This window comes from Triticum dicoccoides, chromosome 7A (assembly GCF_002162155.2).
Source record: "Triticum dicoccoides isolate Atlit2015 ecotype Zavitan chromosome 7A, WEW_v2.0, whole genome shotgun sequence".
In the NCBI taxonomy this organism is placed as follows: domain Eukaryota; kingdom Viridiplantae; phylum Streptophyta; class Magnoliopsida; order Poales; family Poaceae; genus Triticum; species Triticum dicoccoides.
The window spans coordinates 97594854-97603396 of NC_041392.1; the positions used below are offsets into that span (position 1 = coordinate 97594854).

The 8543-nt window shown below is 43.8% G+C and overlaps 1 long non-coding RNA gene across 1 annotated transcript; it reads right to left on the bottom strand.

Annotated features, from left to right (window-relative positions):
- Positions 1-1432: 1432 nt before the first annotated feature.
- LOC119334699 lies at positions 1433-3918 on the bottom strand. The gene is made up of 4 exons (XR_005161505.1): positions 3571-3918; positions 3276-3484; positions 3097-3187; positions 1433-3008 (listed from the first exon to the last, which is right to left on the bottom strand). It is a non-coding gene; the product is annotated as an uncharacterized LOC119334699 (long non-coding RNA).
- Between the last annotated feature and the right edge of the window lie 4625 nt (positions 3919-8543).

The following is an 8543-nucleotide window of genomic DNA, read 5'->3' on the forward strand; positions in this document are numbered from 1 at the left end:
GATAACAATGATATTGGTCGACACCTATGACCGGATCCTAAGTTCTCTATGCATCCACCAAAGTCTTGTCTTCAAACTCGCCGGATTTCTTTGCACTTCGAGCTTTCTCCCGCAAGAGTGGTAGGTTGGTGAGGCCCATTTTTGAGATACTCAACTTGTTGAAGCCAACTCCAATTCAAATCTTTCAATCCAATTACTTGTAAAAATATCTAAAAATGTTGGATATTCCATCACAACAATTTGCATTAGATAGCAACAGTAAAAACAATCATTGACAGTAGCCATATCTTAGCTCTTCAATAAGGGCAGAAGACGATTTCCTCAGCTCTTCGTGGGATATATGCTCTTACTTTGAAATACCTACAAGTAAACCTCGTGCACCTACAGTACATCATAACTTAAGTATAAGGAACATATGTAACATGCTCCTCTCAAGATACACCAATGTTTGTCACACTCAAGGTATATCAGTACACATAAACCATTGATATGTCTCCAACATATCTATCATTTTTGTTTGTTCCATACTATTATATTATCTGTTTTCGATGTTTTATATGCATTATTATGCTATTTTATATTATTTTTGGGACTAACTTTTTAACCTAGAGCCTAGTGCCAGTTTCTATTTTTTTTTCTTGTTTTATGTTTCACGGAATAGGAATTTCAAATGGATTCCAAACGGAATAAAACTTCACGGTGATTTTTCTTGGACCAGAAGACACCCAAGGGACTTGGAGTCCAAGTTAGAAGAGCTGCGAGGCGGCGGCAAGGGTGGAGGGCGCACCCTAGGGGGAGGCGCCCCTACCTTGTGGGCCCCTCGAGGACCTTCTGACCTAGCCTTTGTCCTATATATTCACATATATTCCAAAACCCTTCAGAGGAGCCACAAAACCACTTTTCCACCACTGCAACCTTCTGTACCCGTGAGATCTCATCTTGGGGCCTTTTCCGGCAATCTGCCAGAGGGGAATTCGATCACGGAGGGCTTCTACATCAACCCTATTGCCCTTCCGATGAAGCGCGAGTAGTTTACCACAGACCTATGGGTCCATAGCTAGTAGCTAGATGGCTTCTTCTCTCTCTTTGATTCTCAATACCATGTTCTCCTCGATGTTCTTGGAGATCTATCCGATGTAATCTTCTTTTGCGGTGTGTTTGTCGAGATCCAATGAATTGTGGATTTATGATCAGATTATCTATGAATATTATTTGAATATTCTCTGAATTCTTATATGCATGATTTGATATCTTTGTATTTCTCTTCGAGTTATCGGTTTGATTTGGCCAACTAGATTGGTTTTTCTTGCAATGGGAGAGGTGCTTAGTTTTGGGTTCAATCTTGCGGTGTCCTCACCCAGTGACAAAGTAGGGGTAGTGAGGCATGTATTTGTATTATTGCCATCAAGGATAAAAGATGGGGTTTTCATCATATTGCTTGAGTTTATCCCTCTACATCATGTCATCTTACTTAATGTCACTACAAGGATCCGGGTCTATTGCAACAAAAATGTTCGTCGCAATACAAGCCGATTTGTGGCGATAAGTACCTATTGCCACGAAACAACATTCGTTGGCAGCCGTTGCGACTGGACACATGGTAATAGGTTATTGCCACAGAAAAGCAATTGTGGCAATAAAGTGTGCTATTGCAACAACCATGTGAGAAGTCGCCACATGTTTTCCCATGGCAACACTCATCTGATGCCACAATTTGCTTTGTGGAGATAGCTTTAATGCAACATGTAACAAATCATGGCGACTGATAACTTGTGCCGATAGACATTTGTGGCAACAACTTATGCCCGCGATGCTCGTTTCGTGGTGGATACTGTTCCGTGGTAATAGTCAATTGTGGCAATAAACTATGGCAACGATCCTTGTTTTTGTGGCATTAGGCATTTTGCCACGAACCGTTGCACTCGTGGCATTAAGTTATGGCAACAAATTTCCAGTCGTCGTAACAGGAAATTGTAACATACTAGTTTTGGTGGTGATAAATAGGCATCACAATGGGTGAAATGTTTGTAGCGAGAAACTATTGTGACAATTTAAATTTTCGTGGTGCTAAGATGTGGCAACCAAAAGTGGGTTGTGGCAATAGCCTATTGCAACCTAAAAATAATAATACAGGCATTCAATTACAATATTCAAAATCATACGTATGATATGTAGATTCATAAAATTCATAATTCCCATAGCAAATATCCATCAAATGAAACTCAAATGTAATTTAGCCATCCTAATTAAGTGCCAAGACTAAACTATCCGTGATCTGGAGTTCAGTCGAGCTAGTTCTTTGGATCCCGCAGTCAAAAAATAAAAAAAATAGTTCTATCTAATGAGTCCAACATAACGTACACCATACAATTATTCCAGCCCCATTGTTAAAAAGAACTATCACCGGACTAACTTGAGTAATACTATGTCAGCAAGCATGTAACTAAGGGATCAGAACAGTTTTAGAAGGATAAATGTCTAAAGCATAAGCACAAGTACATGTACTAAAATCTTCCACTATTGACTTAAGTTGTGGCTCGATCTCTAGTTTCAGTTAAGTTCATGTCCCTAGCTCGCACATATTCATTTTTTTAAGTTGTGATTCGATGCAGCAACAATGCATGGTGAAAGAGAAGAAGCAGCTAGCTAATTATGAAGGCCAATGACATGCATACTTCAAACTTAAAAGTCGACCATGAGTTTCAATTTCTTTGTTTTCAACATCTTAGACTTGATTTGTCCTAAAAACAGAAATGACAACTATAGGTGCGGCAGCAATATTGACACTATAAAAGGTGAAACAAGAATAACACGATCTAACGCATGAATAATCTCAGCTGATGTAGAAGCATGCTGAATGCACATAGTTGAATAACTATAGAATAACCAAAAGTCAGTGTACTCACGTAAACATTCCGGGACTCTGTATTAGACCATGTTCCATGCTTCGTGTGGGTGAGTTCCCACAGAGCAATACAATCGGGCTCTTCTCCAGTTTCCAAGTTTCTCTGCAAGTAATATAGTAATGAGGTGCTTGAAACATGAAACCATAGTTAGTAGCGACTAGCGAGGCATCATATTTAGTTAGACTCATACCTTCTCAAACTTAGTTGCGAGTAAGATTTGATCCAATTATGTGTTTTGTCTTCTGTTACTTGCGACAATCGGTGTTCTTTTGGTTGCTTTCCTATCAATTCATCGTAACAAAATATAACCAGACAAAAAAGCAATTTCATCTTAACACATACTAGACAAAGAGTGATCTTAGAGATAACCTGAAACTTTGAATGAGTGCCAAAGTACTCAATCATCCATTCCCACTCTTCTGGTTGTAAAGCTTCCAGCAGATTAGCCATCTAGCTGCACTTGTTTTGTATGCCTTATAAGTGGAGCTTAGACTTGATCGTCAACCTCTATATCGCTCTTCCGCAATTTTGAGAAATTTTTCTTCTGTTTCTGGTGTATCTTCCAGGTCCCATTTTTCCTATAAAGCATACAACAAATATTTACATAAGCAATGCATTATCCATGGTAAAATAAGATAACACATGTGAAAAAGGTTGTACGCACTATGATATCAGCAACAATGAGTCGATGGATGATAGGGTGAATGTCCGACCATGTCCTCACTCCAATGAGCAGCCTTGAAGGTTTAGCAATTTAGCTCATACTAGGATTTTATGCATTATAACAAATGTTAGAGACAACATAAATGACATAAACAATTTACCAGATCTTGGTTTTCCACGTTGGTTTGTTTATGTTTTATATTTTCCATCCTTGTTAAGACAACGGAGCCTTACCTTCCGCACATAAAATAAATCAAGGGACTCAGCATTAACAAAGCATTGATGTTGTGCACCATTCAGATAGGTGATTATGAAGTAAGGATGTTGTGTACCATGATCATCCTCCGTAGAATTCATCATTGTTACCTGGTGTAGGTAATATCAGAATTTGAGTCAATTTAAGAAGAAACGCAATACGTAAAGCAGGCATAAAAATCAAATCAGTTTAGCAAAAAATTAAGAAAAAGGGAAAAAACTATGTTGGGAACCTGCAACGAAATAATTACAAGGCCCCGTCTCACGCACGTCTCCTCGTCTCTTCTCTCAGTTCTCTTTCTCTTCTGCAACAGATCCATTTATCTCTCCATGATCCAATCGCACTACCAAACGTCCTGATTGTACCACACTGGGTCAATTCCTTCTCATTTTTCTCTCAAGTTTCTCATAACTCCTCTGCTTCTTTGAGTCAATTGTTTTAGGTGAACAATTCTTCAGTTAACCTCCACAGTACACAGCTTGTTTCTATGGACAGCGGGCCAATAATTAATACCTATTGATTCGATTTAAAATTATCCATTAAGACGAATATGCTGAACAGAATCATACAGACACATATTAACGGAAAACACATCTATGGAGTAGATGGAACCATAGTAGCCTGGTTCACGGGTCGAGGGTGCGATCCCTGACCCGGGGTCGATCGATTCCGATCGAGAATCGGGGACGAAGTCGGGTCGAGGAGGGTTGATGGAGGGATCGCGACCCTGATCGATGCTGATGACCCAAATCGGTATGCAAGATGCCAAGGTATTTCATGAGGATGGAGGCTTACCAGGGCACCATGCAACCGCGCTCCATCGCCGGATCACCGGAGTCCGCCCTTCCCCGATTCGCCGCTCGCCAGCCATCGAGCTGTTCGCTATCGTATGCGGCCATACATCGTACGCGGGCGGCAAGAGGTTGATAATCCGACGCTGGAGGGAGGAGAACCTTGGAGACTTGGACTTTGAGGATGGATCCATCATCTATGGAGGCCTGATCCAGTTTTGCACAGGAACGATGGTGAACATGGGTTTAGGAATTGGGATACTTCCCGGATCTCAGAATGCTTGGTGTGAAAGGAAAACCGGCAGCTGAGAAAATCACGGCGCAGTCATCAGCGTACATGTGGCCCCATTTCATTCAATCATTTTTATTACTTAATTGCTGAGATAAATGAAAATTTAATGTGAAATTTTGTAGCTGGAATATTCAGAAATATATCAACAAAATTAATGTTTAGAATAATTAAATAAATTGGAAAAACAATATTTCAAAGCAATATGAGACGATATATATGCTGCTAAATCGTCTCACGACCGTCATCTTCCCTCCGAACTAGATCGGGAGATTCCCGATGAAATCATCTCACGTCTGTCATCTTCCCTAAGTCTGGTGGCAGCCGGCGTGTGGGAAGCTCGCATCCATCACCAGTGGGAGGCTCGAGCTCGCGGGCGAAGGTCGGGAAGAGGGACAACGGAACTGCTTGGTCAGCACCGAGGATGGAGGAAGCGGGCGACGGGAGCCATGGACGACCAGGAGTGGCGTGCAAGGTCAGAGGGGTGGCTCGCCGGCCGGGGCTTGCCGCCCAGGTAGGGTGACCGTCACGCGGAAGTAGGGGTCACGACCGGTGCTAGCAAGTTGTCGCTGGACGACCCGGTTGTAGGTACAACCAGGTTTGCACTACAATTTTAAAAATCATTACAGAAAGTAGCAAAATCTTGGCTAGTTTTGAACTACAACTCACAGAAACCTCACGTGGCCCTCGCTTTAAAACTACTAGGTTATACTCTTGCCGTGGAACACAAGTACAAATGGGATGGGTTGATGAGACGATCGATCTATGTCAGTCTCGATCTCACATTTTAATCTTGAGATGGGGTGATCTCAACATCTTTCATCTTACCGGACAGTCCGTGGAGGGTTCCTCCGTGCCAGAGTAGGTCCAACATAATCATGTCATTTTTGTTTCAATGAAAACCATAAAGATTCAACTGTGTAAATTAACAACCAAACGGATTTCGCTTTAAGATTTTTTGTGTTAGGAACGTGTTGTTCATCATGGATCTACAATTGTGTATCTTTGTTTACTCCCTAGTTGCCATGACAAAATTGAAATTTGGGATATATGTCAAATATTTGTGCCCTTGCCCTACAGATCCATCCTGCATTGGACGCACGCACGAGGGGGCGAAGGAGCCCTGCTGCCGCCGCCGTTGGCTAGGCTTAACATGGTAATGCCCTCTGGTAGCGACAGGGGTGGGGAGGAGCGGACGGCAGGGCGCTAGGAGGCGTATAGGGATCCCTCCCGTCGTCATCCGCAGCTCAAGCCACCTGGTACTTGGGACCACGGATCTGGTAAAGTTCATCAAATTTGGAAAATGTTCATTGATTTTTAAAAATTTCACAAATTAGAAAAAAATCATCAATTTTGAAAAAAGGTTCACGAACTTGAATAAAAGTTCATGGATTTCGGAAAAAAGCTTCATCGGTTTTTTTTAAAAAGTCATGAATTTGAAAGGAATCCGCGCATTTAGGAAAAGGCAAAAAGGATAAAGAAAGAAAAAAACAGAAAAACATGATAAAAACGGCAGGAGAAAAAAAACCACGAAATGATACAACAAAAAAAGAAGAAGTAAAAAAGCATGTATATCACAACCGATGGGATAGCCTAGTGGTTTGCATTCTTTCCTTTCGTACATAGAGGTCATCGGATCGATCCTGTCAGCTGCACTTTTTTTGTGAGTTTGATGAAAAGAAATACAAAAGTATACTACTACGACCCCGGCTAGGTTTTGTGAGTTTGACGAAAAGAAATACAAAAGTATACAGCCCCTAAAATGTGCATAGGCGGTGACAGCTTTGGGTGCCGTGGTGGAGGCAGTGTGCGGCGGCTTCTCTGCCCGCAAGCGTCAGAACGACAACGAGGCGAAGGAGCGTTTCCGCGAGGCTGGTGGCTTTGGGTGCAGCGGTGGAGGCGACGCGCGCGGCGGCTTCTCCGTCCGCAAGGACCGAAACGACGACGAGGCCAACGGCTCGCCTCCGTCCTCCAGTGTCCGTCAGGCAATGGGAGGTGCACGCGCAAGTGCGGTGCCAAGTCTCACAGCGCGGATTCAAATCCCATGCGTGGAGGACCTTCTGGCGCTACGGCCGGCTCTTTGACCCGGCCATCCAGCGGCAGCACGCGGCGCAGCAGGTGTGCTGGGCAGCAAGGACCGTCGCCGATGCCGGAGATGCAGCTGCACAGCTGCCGACGCTCTGGGCGGAGTATCAACTCCAAACCCGGCTCTCCGGCAAGCTCATCGACGATATGCAACATGGAGGGAAGCTGCTGCCCGTCGAGGTTATCTCGAGCGACTCTGACGACAAGGGTGACGACAGTGACTCCTGCGAGGAGTAGACGGTGGCTCTGACAACAAGGTTATCTAGCTAGTTTTATCTAGTTTGTGTGTACGTTTGTATGAAGAGATAAAATACACAGGTGAGTCCGAAGCGCACTACGGTCACTAAACTTTAAAATACGTTCAATATGGTCATTGTATACATTTTGCGGTGATTATACCGTCACTGGCTCAACATAGACTTTTAGACTTTCGTATTTTGATCCGTTGACCGGTCAACTACTCTAATGGCTCCTACCACAGCCTCTGACTTGTTAGTGACAGAAGAAAGACCACATGTCAATGATAGAAGAAAGAAAGAAATTCTAATAAAAAGAGAGCGAATTGGAGGATCGAACCAAAAACCTCCCGATGGCAACTCTCTTTTTTTGAAGCCGCCAGCAATTGCTAACCATTATATTATAGGGATAGGGAGCAATATTTACACAGCCGCTGACACGGTTTGAGAAGAGAAAAAGAAGAGAAATGAAACGAGGGCCAGGCCCTAAGCCGAACTTGGATGATCTCTCACGTTGGGTCCTCAAAAGGGGGCTGCAAATATTTCGTTCCCGCCAGTCTCCATGCTTCCAGGGATCCTCTCACTACCGGGATGACAGCCCAGGGCGCAGCGATCTTTTTGTGAAAAACTCTGCGGTTTCGCTCGAGCCAAATTTCCCATGTGATGAGCATGGTGAGCGACCTGATTCCCTTCTGATGCTCGGTGTGTGTGCTGTCGATGATATGTGCCCAGAACATCTCCGATCTGTCGCCTTTTGGCCAGGTGGTTGGATCAAGAGCAGCGCAGCCGTGCCATCTTGCCGCTGCAGTCCAGATCATCCTTGCCACCGGACAGTGCCAGAGCAGGTGCACTGATGATTCAAGGTTCCGGACGCACAGCAGGCAGAAATATTCATTTGGCCATCCGCGCCTTTGTAGCCTATCAGCGCACCACAGCCTATCTAGCATTAGCAGCCAGGTGAAAAACTTGCAGCGTGGAGGAGCCCAGGCCTTCCAAAACATGTTTACGAAGTCTGATCCTATCCGTCCAGCGAATTGAAGCTTGTAAGCGGCCGCTGCACTGTAAGTGCAGGAGAGGCTTGTCTTTCAGGTGATACTGTCCGGGACATCTGGCTACAGTGGAACCTGGGCCTCGTTGATCATATTCCATAGCCTCCTGAATTCAAATATGTTAGTATCTGAAAGGGGTGGGCGGCGGATGTCGTAAACCCGATGGCAACTCTCGAGCGAAAACCACCACGGCCAATGCCTGCTTTGATTCATGTTGAGACCCATAACATAATTATACAAAGGACCATGTACATTTCCTATTCCTCGG